The sequence below is a fragment of the Branchiostoma floridae genome, chromosome 6 (assembly GCF_000003815.2).
Source record: "Branchiostoma floridae strain S238N-H82 chromosome 6, Bfl_VNyyK, whole genome shotgun sequence".
In the NCBI taxonomy this organism is placed as follows: Eukaryota; Metazoa; Chordata; class Leptocardii; order Amphioxiformes; family Branchiostomatidae; genus Branchiostoma; species Branchiostoma floridae.
Window position 1 is genome coordinate 23,703,839 of NC_049984.1, and position 12,202 is coordinate 23,716,040.

The following is a 12,202-nucleotide window of genomic DNA, read 5'->3' on the forward strand; positions in this document are numbered from 1 at the left end:
TTTTGGAACTGCGGTGGCAAAATGATTTTTGGTACATAGATGGCTTGATCTTTTCTATGGTATTATTTGCTTAAATTCAGAAACATTTTCCAACTCGTGTTCCTTTTAATTTCAACTTCCATCCTACTCTCGTTTGCTTGTACTGCTTAAAGATTATTGGTCTTTAAGGTGACTGTTCCAGCTGGAGATGCACACTGTCCATGCAGGTTAAGTCAGCTTACAGATGTGCCATATGTAACAGAGACTATCATTTTCCAATAGGACTGATTAGCCATAGCCGATACGGTAGGGCTGATTTACAACATTGATTTCTTATTTGTATCTAAATGAACCATTGTTTTGAGTATCACCCATGCACTTCTTTTTAACCCTAGCCTATCCAGACTGGGGTGGGGGTGGGGGGAGTGCCTGCGCCAACTTTGACGTCGTATAGCTCCCGAACGGCTTGTGCTAGGACAACCAAACTTGGTGACGTTTCCTAGAATATTATTATATGTTAGAAACAATTTTCAAATAAAAGAATAAGTTTATAACCTTACGTGTTGCAAAAGTAACGGGTTTCTGAAAAGCATTTTTTAAAAAAATTCACTAATTTTGGTTTCAACAACGGAATTCTAAGATTTTCTAGCTCAACTACACTTGTTTTCATATATCTTTAATATCTAACATATCTTATTATGAACTTTATAAGTGGAGATTCATAATTTATGCTAATGAGATGACGCAAATGGTCAAAATCCAAGATGGCTGACCATATCATGATGAAAAGTCTAGTCAGCTTATTTTTGGTCGGGTTTCATCACAACTTTGTATTTTCTTAAAAAAACATTCATGGGAACTTTATCCAATCAATTGCCATGAGTTTTCAGGATTATATGTTGAAAAGAAAATCTTAAGACATTTTAGGTTGATGATCCAAGATGGCGGGTTGAAAGTGATAGCTAAAATACATATGACGTAATTTCATGACGTCAATTTGACGTCGCTGTGGTGGCATTTGACAGCAGGAGTCTTAGAAGACATAAATATTGATAAGAAAAGTTTTACTGTTAACATTTTGTGTGAGTTCTTTAGGTATTATGGGAATTCTCCGATTTAGCCAATAAAATTAATTAATGACGTCATAATTGCGTCTTAACACGTCACAATGATATCAAGTTTCAGAAACTATAAAACGTAATAAGCAAATCATTCCCTGTAACTGTGGTGATCGTACAGTACTGTGTTACGAAGCGGGGATCGAATGAGCTCCGGACCTGGACCTGATCCTCTGGACTTGGACCTGAATTTTCTGTACCGGTACCCACCCCTAGGTACAAGGGGATTTTCACTTGAATAGTCACTAGGGACGTTTAGAATCCAAGTGCTGTGAGGTGATGAACATCTAGATAACATGGCGCCAGAGTGAAACCTTGAAATTGAGCATTTCAGTTTATGTCGCCATGGCAGCTTTTAAGGTTCTGTGAACCAAAGTGGAAATTCCATGGCGCTCTCGCGTGTCATAACTTCTGAGTGTTCAAACAGAGGCTCCAGATACAATTCCGGGGAAGAGAAAAGATGGAAGAAGTGTTATTGACAGACAACGCAAGGGAATAACAGAGTTTTATGACATTTAAATTTGTGTGAATAAAACCTGAAAATAATATCTCATTTGTCATTTATTACGTATACATCACGCGGATAATATCACCCATGTATAGTGGGCAGATACACTAGTCTAAAGAACATGGTAAATAAAGGACTGTGTTTCATGAGATTCGAACGCTTTTATCATTCAGTGATTTCTGCGTTTTTCATCAATTTCGTGCGAGTTTATTTTCATTTATCTTGATATTCGTCACATTCTTTTAATGAGCATCAGACATAAACACATCTGCTTATATAATTTTTCTGATCGATGAAACATAAAAACAGATAACAGTCAAAGTCAACAAGGGAACTCATGAATTCAACGTTGACATATAACAAAGGTTAAACTAAAGATAAACTAAATCAACATCAACGGAGGGAAGTATTTGTGAAGGTTACATGATGGTCTAATAAACAGCAATAACAAACAAACTCAAACAAGATACTGTAAATGCAGAATGCAAATCGTGGTGGTTTAATGTTTGCGGTTTTCGCGGTGGCCGCTTCACCGCGAATTTAAAACCACCGCGAACATTTTTTTCATGGCAGTAAGAGACTGCAGTGCATGGTGCTACCACGAACTTAAAACCACCGCGAAAAGTCGTTTTCCCGCTACCGCGAAATTAAATTCATTTACAGTAACAGCATGACAGACACAGGGCTACAGCTGGCTTACCAATCTAGATTATTTTCGTGCGAGTTTCATCAAACTAGAGGAAAATTTTTATCATCCATTGCCCTTTTCAATGTTGTTTCCTTGACCAGAACACACTATACCGACTTTTATTCTACACAGGGATTTGCAACCTTGATCAGATACGAAGAATGCAATCCAAGGACAAGCCAATACGAAGGATATCTTCCTTCTCTGTCTGTGTGAAGAAGATAGCTTGAAGGCTTTAATTCTTATACGTCTTCTTACGCCTAGCCAGTATGTCTGATATGTTGGTGACCTTACTCGCACTTTTACTTCACGCTGTTAAGATGGTATCTCACTGCACTTGGGGCACCAGTGCGGCAATGCGGGGTTTGAAAGACTACTCAACGAATTTCAGAGATAAAGAACGATTTTTCTTACGTTTCGTGTATACTGTTGTCTTCTAAGTCATACTTTTACGTATTACGCAATATCTACAATACCTATTTTTTTTAAATCGGCGAAAATATCACAACAGTGCCGCAGTGAACGAACCTCGCAGTGCCTCACCGGTGCTCCAAGTGCAGTGAGATACCACCTTTACATAACACGTCTTATACCCCCTTTCCACTAGGACGGTGCTCTCGCCGCGCTCTCTCTGCGACCCAAACTTTTACAGATCGCTCAACGTATTGTATAGAAAAGAAACACTTTGCATGTCTTGTTGTCCTCTCAGTCACACTTTTTTACATGCTGTATGATACACTAGTACCCAGTATGAAATCAAAGGTTACACATATCCTGCTAAGGTCGCAAATTCCCCATCATCCAGTAATACCGAAACTACTGCAAGCAGCATTCTCTAGAAGTTGCTGCCGGACGGAGATAGCGGTGTCTCCTACGAATCTTCACCCGACTGGTTTCAAAAACGCCTGCAGCCGTCCAATGCAAATGCCAAAAGTTGCCGGCTGCGAATAATTCCAATCTCTGCTGGATGTATATTCGTGTAATTACTTGCCTCGCTGGCGGTGTAAGTAAAAATCGATGTACTTAAGCCGGTGTGTACGATCACCATATGCAGGGAATGCCTTTAAAATACATTCTAGTTACCCAGTGTTAACGGTCACCATATGCAGGGAATTCCTGTAATATACGTTCTCAATTAGTTATATCACAGAGAGGTCTTTTAAATCCCTAGCAAATCATAACAGTGTTATATGCATATGAAGCTAGTTACCCTGTGTTAACGGTTACCATATACAGGAATCCCTGTAATATACGTTCTTTATTAGTTATATCACTGGTCTTTTAAAATTCCTAGCAAATCACGACAATGTTACATGTGTGTGTAGCTAGCTACCCGGTGCCAACGGTTACCATATGTAGGGAATCCCTTTTATATAAGTTCTTCATTAGTTATATTACAGAGAGATATTTTAAAATTCCTTGCAGTTCACGACAATGTTACATGTGTGTGTACCTAGTTAGCTGGTGTAACAGTCAGCATATGCAGGGAATCCCTGTAATAAACGTTCTTCAAAGTTATATCACTGAGAGGTCTTCTAAAATTCCTAGCAAATCACGACAATGTTACATGCATTTGCAGCAAGTTACCCGGTGCCTACGGTTACCATATGCAGGGAATCCTAGTAATATACATTCTTTATTTAGCTATACAGTCAAACCTGTCTATAGCGGCCACTCACGGGACTGGAGAAATATGGCCACTATAGACAGGTAGTCACTATAGAGAAAATGTTGATCAATTGACCATGAGCAAGCTACACATGATTTCAGTTCCCACTAATCTTTCTCACCAAGTAACATTGTCTCGATCGGTAAATTCACCGACAAAGACTTGCACTTTAATGCTCAAGGCATGCATACCTTATGCTACCGCCAAAATGACCCTGTCAGAAACTCCAAATCCTCGCAAAGTACAATTTCAAACTCGGTACAGGGTGACATAAGGCTGCAGTATGGTTGCATAGCCTAGGCAGTGTTGCTGTGTGCATGTGGCCGTGGCCGCGTTAGACAGGTGTCTAAGCCTATTTCTTAATCATAACGAATCCAAGGGACCGACAAAAAGTGGCCACTAGGGCCAGGTGGCCACTAATACAGGTTTGACTGTATCACTGAGCGGTCTTTTAAAATTCCCAGCAAGTCACGGCAATGTTATGTGTAGCTAGCTATTTTGTGTCTACGGTCTATATGCAGGGAATTCCTTTATAATTAATATATATCCTTTTTTTAGCTTTATATCACAGGTATCTTTTCAAAAGTCTTAGCAAACCAGGACAATGTTATGTGTAGCTAGTTACTTGTTTTTTTAGTAGCAAATTTGACTATTGCTTTGCGTATCGCCCATTCTGAAAGTTTCACAGACGATTACTATTTAAGGACCTGAACGTCAGGGCCCGGACCTGACCCTCTGGACCTGGACCGTACCTGGACCTGAATTTTCTGTACCGTTACACCACCCCTACCACGCATCATTGCTGATAGAACGTGCTAATACACTTGAAGGACGAAACTTGCTATGTATACTTAGACACATAAAAATGTGACGACCTTTTACGGGTAGGAAATTAGAGTGGGCGAGCGCTCGTTATGATTGACATTTGTTCGTCTGGGCGGGAATTACAATAATGAGAAGCTAAGGTAATGTGGACAAAATGACAGTTAAGACTAACAGCTCAGTTGAACGTGACGTTAGGTCAGAGCAAGTAAATTTTATGGAGGACGTCATAAGAATTCTTTTTCCTCTTCAGGAATGGTCAGATAGACTAAAATTGGCAAACATGTTGCGTTGTAGCCTGATGATTATACTTGTGTAAAGTGACACTAAGGAGGTAGCCATGACCAGATGTGCAGAAATTGAACTTGCTGGATAGTTGTAAAAGTGTCATCAATATGGAAGCCATGAGTGTTGTTGCCAACTTGGCAAGTGATACTAGTGTACCACACTAGTATCGCATATACAACGTTAACACTTTAATACCTTTAGAGGAATGAATGCCTTGTTAGTTGTGAGGCCACGGTTTGTCACTTCAAATCTTGTTGTAACGACTTTTATGGTGACTATTTAAAAAATTTAGCCTTCTTGTTTTTTTGCCCACCTTGCTTTTTTCGCCCTATCTTATTATGTTTGCACTCGGCATAGGATGTCATCCATAAAATTTACTTGCTGTGGCCTAAGGTGAACTTTTGGTTTCAGACTCGTTATGACTGCCATTTACTTGTCTGGACTGGAATTGCACGGGCGAGCAGCTCAAGTCATGTAGACATCGTCAAAATGGCAATGGCTAAACCATGGCATGGATGTCTTTTGCATGATTCAATTGCCAGCCGGACAGGATCAACAAGAGTTCAAAGACCTCATTTTCCTGTGACATGTTTAGAGTTTCTCGTATGACTTGTTTGAAGTTTGTAGCCCATTAAAGATACACTAAGATCATGAAGGGGATGCTACTTTCCAATATAGATAGAAACTTTAGCAAGCCTATAACCTAGCCTGTAACCCAAAACTCATAAGTGGCTCGATGAGCCTTGTTTTATGGTGAACTTCAAGTAAATAAAAAATAAGCAGACATACTTCACAGTATGTAATAAATAGTTCTGCGACCATCAAAGATCATGCATTATTCTTCCAAGGACTCAAATTAAATTACAAGCAATCTCAGTTTCTGGATAAACAAAATGTGCCTGACATGGCTTGATGTTTGATTGTCATTCACATTTTCTTAGGCGGGTTCTCAATTTTAAAACTATGTTTATTGTTAATGCATCTTACAAGGCAATAAAATTATTGGTGGAAAGTCGACTCTTGCTTTTTTTACGCCGTTGAGCGATATGTCCCTGTAGCTCAACTGGTAGTAGCCCGACAGTTGAGGGCCTGGTTCCAATTAATTGGTAACTGAGAGACCCGGGCTCAAATCCAGGATAGGCCATCCTGGTTGGAACTGTATTCGTCTTTTGGAAAGGACGTAAAATGGGAGTCCTGTGTACTTCCTCGAGTACCTTTCAGCATCCTCACTTCTCAGATGGGTACCTATAGTGGCTGTATTGGATGGAAACAAAATTGAATTGCGAAGAAGAAACTTGATGAAATATCTCTGAACTGCCAACAAACTTTCGGAAATGCCTCCCTAATACTTACTCATATTAAGGTCAACGGTTCAGCGGCAGATGCGAGGGTTTCCTTCTCCTATAAAAGGCGCGCCGCAAGAACGGATCGATGCACGCGGGAGACTTACTAACAAAAGCCTCTCGTGGGACCAGTATTAGAGCGGAGTGATATATGATGGGTCAGTGGGGTTAATTCTAGCGTTACATTATGTATGTTCATCCGCCACGCCAATATCGGGGTCACCGGAGTTCCCTCCAGCAAGCAATCCTTTTTAGGATTAAAAATGACGAGATGTCGTTCGTATTACATTAGTTCTAATAATCAGTGCCTAAGTTAAAGGAGTAGTGAACTTCAGAAGGCTGTGTTATTTTCCGGCAGATATGTATTAATTAATACATAATCACTTGACGTTTTGTAGAATTCCACTTGTGGTGAATTACGTCACCTGTGTTTTGTAAAATAATCGGATACTTACTAACCCCATATAGACCCTACTCGTGTATTCATTACACGTATAAACACTTCCAATTGATGGTAACATATCAACACATAATAAGACGAGTTTATTATATAGTCTCTGAAATCATATTCGTACAATAACTTTTGTCAGACTTTATTGATATTTATTAGACACATTGTATTCAGTCATAGATTGAAATTGCTGTACTTTAAATAGAAGATACGTTGGAAGTTTAGTAGAATACAAAATGCTTTTTGATGCGCACAGAACTAGTGGGCACTTTGTCGTGTACTTCGAAGTAGTGTGCAATTTGCTGCCTAATAATTTTATCCATTATGAAATGATAATAGCTGTATAGTTTGTAATGTACATAATATGTTGTGTATGTATGTAATGTTGTGCGTGTATTAATGTATTTTATGTGGACCACTGGAAGAATAGCTGGCAACATAATGTTGTCAGCTAAATATGGATCTCAATAAAGTCAAAGTCAAAGTGATACCCCCTTATGGACTTTAGGGTTCCTTTAACTTTGACGATATGCAGAATAACAAACAAACAAACAAACAAACAAACAAACAAACAGGAAGATACAAATGCTATGAATGAACCCTCCAGAAGATGTCACATACTTTACACTGCACAAAACCGTAAATTTCCAGAAATTTCAAAACCTTGGCACACCCATGAAACTTGACATGTCTGGGTTATGTCAAGGAATATAGTTACAGAAATTTCATTGACCAGACACATAGGATGGGGAAATTCATGTACACGGCCCGGACATGACAGGTTTCACTCTGGTTTGCCAGGGCCCAGAAATTCACGAAAATTTGAGTTTCCGTGCAGTGGTACCTTGTGTTAAAATGAAAGCACCAGATACAAATAGCAACAGGTACAGACGTCAGAGATGAAATCAGATCTGATAAGCCATTCGAAACTCTCTGCAATTAGGTCAATTCCCACAATAGTTAGAACGATGACACATCTAGGTTAAAACCTCTTACGTCTGGCCACGAAAATGACCCGTTGTGCTTTGGGAGAAAATCCCAGGAGTTAATTCAGAAGTAGTAAATATCGACCAAGTGTCAAGTTCCGCTTTATTGGCCACGTAGAAAGCAATAATCGGACAGTTCTCCGTCCAGTCCCGAGAGGGATGGTATCGTACAGGTTGTTACTGAGGATACAACACCATTCATCACCTTTGTACGATAAAGGGTATAGGAGGTGGGTCGATTTCAAGAGTCCCCGGGGATATCAATGATGAAGGCCTGCATATCAAGTCTAAATACCAGATAACGCAATTCAAATGTTGAGCTGGCTGGCCTACTAAACGACAACGTTCTTGAACTAGTTTAACTGTAATATCCATTCCGACATGTTCACTCTCTGTAACTACTGGCAACACTATGTTGATCTGGTCTACAAGAGCTAATACTTTCATTTTGTACATACCTTTAACACCATCCGGTCGTACCTGTATTTACATGTATATATATGTCTCCCTATTTTTAATTGTATGTATTGTTATGGGCCTGTAGTGCCTAAAATAAAGAATAAACAAACTATCCAACACAAAAAATTGGACTCACCCTAATTGTCGACTGAACAGCAACAGTCTTAGTCAAGGAATAAACAATCCACTGCTGTCATGACGTCACGTTATGCAGATAGAACACGTGACCCAGTAATCAGTGGATCATAGGTTGCAGGAAGTCTATGGCGCCCACCGTCTCTGTTCATGGACGATTGTAGTGATCTGATGTGAGTCTAATTTTTGTGTTGGATATTACAGTTAAACTAGTTCAATATATTCTTTCTACTAACATATGAACTTTCAAGTTAAACGACAAAGTGTAAGTGTTAACATTTAGAGTATAAATATCTTTAAAAACAGGGCATTGTAACGTTTGTGATTTATTGCTTATCATTATTGGGTAATTGTTATTGAGTGGGCCGACTACTCTCTCTTAGCAGCCAGAGGCTCAATTGTGAGGAGATTACAATAAGCATGCTAATAGTCTCCTGTACATGATAGACTAATTTTGGCACTTTTTCCATAGGTGATTTATTTTGCACGGTGGTGATAAAAATGTGACGTGACGTGGCGTGGCTTAATGTTTGGGTGTTTGGCCCAGACCCTATAGGTTCGAATTTTCTGATGTGACTCTTTGACATTGTGCCCTTGGGAAAGACACTTAACACTACTTTTATTATTCTACTCAGGTAAAAATGAGTACCTAGGGACGTATCTCGGACGGGACGTTAAATGGACGTATCGTGTTATAGGAGAGCCATAACTCATATGGATGAAATAAATCTGTCCGGATGTACTTCAGTACAAACCCGGTGTGTTACACCGTGAGGCAGTTAATATCATAATGAATGAATGAATGAATGAACGAATGAATAAAGACCATTATTGTACAGTTTTGCAAAACCAAGCTAAGTACAGGTCACAACAGGTCAAAACATATTCACTTATAAAAATAAATCTTGTCTAACACAGAAGTTCGGCTTCTTCTCGCTTCTTGGTAATGGTTGAAATGTAGGACTGCATGGGTTTAGCTATGGCTGGTTTGTCAAAATTCATGAGGAATATAAACTTATCAGTGCTACTCATGTATCTAAAATGAGGGAATCTACTTTCTTTGTAATAAGATAGAACACTTCTATCGTTGGCATACATATCACAATCAACAGTGAAGTGCACTTCATCTTCTACCATGTTTAAAGTACAAAATTGACAGACTGTTCTAGAAGAGTGCGGCTAAAAGGCACACATAAACAGCACAACAAGCCATTCGGACGGTCCTATGAAGCGAGAGTTACTCTTACACTGCCGTCCTCCGAGATTCCTTGAATCTATAATCTTCAGTAACAAAAGGATTTTGTGTGAACCAAATTGATGTTCTATACGCCAATGTGGCCATACTGTACATCCAGCACCTTGTAGCCTCAAGCCATCAACTTTAATTTCAGTCTCTCCGAATGAATTCATGACCGGACTGAAGTATGATTATGGAAAACGGTCTTTGTATATATTATTTCTATGTTATGTATGGTGCTGATGTGTCATGTATTATGTGTTATCCAGGGCCCCACTGTAAAGCAGTGCGATGCACTGAGCTGGGCTACCCTGGCTAAAGAAAACAGAATAAAAAAAAAAAAAAAAAAATTGCGATACGAAAGACCGAAAATGACAGTGATTGTCGCCTTAAATACCACCGCCGGCGTTAAGGTCCTTTTGGCAGCTGGTGCCGTGACATTGAGCCACACACCTTGACCTACAACGATGCATTAACGTCTCTTAACAAGGACTGAGGAGTATAGACAGATGTACCGCTTAACAGGATTGCACGTGTAGTGCTGACAGAGCATTTGTTTCTATTCTACGGTCTAAAATTGGGGGAGGGGGCTGTGTTCGAGGAGGTGTCTCTAGCACGAAGGGCTAGGAACTTACCCACTCACTCTTTCACTCATTCAATCACTCACTCACTCGCTCGCTCACTCACTCACTCACTCACTCACTCACTCACTCACTCACTCTCACCCACTCTCTCACCCACTCACTCTCACCCACTCACTCACTCACCCTTCCACTCACCCACTCACTCTCACCCACTCACTCACCCTTCCACTCACCCACTCACTCTCACCCACTCACTCACTCACTCACTCACTCACTCACTCACTCACTCACTCACTCACTCACTTACCCTTCCACTCACTCACTCTCACTCACTCACTTGCTCACTCACTCTTGTAACTAGGGACCCTCCCTGTAAAAATATACCCTCGAAATTTGCTGCCCTATGTGCCACTAGGCACGGGTCTACCGAAAGTGCGAAAAGGAACGAAAAGGAACGAAAAGGAACGAAAAGGAACGAAAAGGAACGAAAAGGAACGAAAAGGAACGAAAAGGAACGAAAAGGAACGAAAAGGAACGAAAAGGAACGAAAAGGAACGAAAAGGAACGAAAAGGAACGAAAAGGAACGAAAAGGAACGAAGTATGAAGCAAATTCAAATAAAATCGATGGTAATATTAGGAAAAGGTAAACTGTGATCGGCAAATGCATTTTGCGGCTTGTTCCACGAAATTCCTATAGCAATGGTTCAATGGAGGAATGAATATTGATGAGACCTATCTATGCATATCTATGTTCATGTACGTGTTAATGTGGTTATAACATTCCTTAGAATATCCATATTACATTTATATTATAAAATTTCACAAGAAGAAATGGATTATGTTGAGAACGATTGCGCATATTTTATCATAAAAAGCCATGCTATGTGGATATAGTTGTTTAAAAAATGCAATGAAAGCAAAGTTACAAGTATATGTATTGCACAATTTGTAAGAACTTGACCTTAGAGAAATATAGGTCGAATGTTCGAACCCAGGGAAGTCGACGATCGGAAGTTCGAGCCCAGCATGTTGGGAATTATTCTTCCTTCCTTTTTTTTCACACTTTCATTAATATCAATACAACGCCTTAAATTTGTTTTGCAACCAGGACATCTAAACCCGGCATTGGGATTTTTTTATCATCAGCGAGGGCCTGATGTCGGTCGCAAGAGGCAGAAATTTATTTGTATTGAATATGACGGAAAATTGTTGACAGAAATTGTATTTCCCAATATCCTTTGCACAAATTCCTCACGTTGGCACCTTTCTTCCCGCCAAAATGATGAATACTCATTGTACAACTTGATGAAATCTCTTTGGTACAATGTATATATGTCTCTCCTTTTACAGCTTTTCTTTCGTTGTGAACGAGCGAGAAGATATGTCTCCAGTCTCCAGAAAACCATGTTGTTGGCCCTGTTGAAAGGAGCTGTCATGCTCGTGGGGCAGCAGTTTATTAGCATATCTTTCCTGACCGGATTTCGCGGGTCATTTGCATGCGGCGCTCCCCTCTAGGGAGAATAAAAGCCACCCAAATACAACAACAACGTTACAATCTTGCCTCATCCTGAAAATGTATAATAATCGATATTCATCTACCACCCACTGAATTTTAGTCCTTACTTTCTTATCTCAGTTCCGTTTCTTTGTATTTCGCAGATCTTCAAAGAATAATTTAGCCACACAAAAACAACAGCCTGAAACAGCGCTGTAAAAATTTGATAATGTCAAATTCTCGGTAAAATAAAACACGTTTCATAGGCTTCTAACGCCCGCAGTACCGATTCCTTATATTCTCATTGATTTTATTTAAGTTTGCTTCATACTCCATTCCTTTTCGCTCCTTTTCGCACTTTCGGTAGCGAAAGTGCGAAAAGGAACGAAAAGGAAAGTACCGAAAGTGCGAAAAGGAACGAAAAGGAACGAAAAGGAAA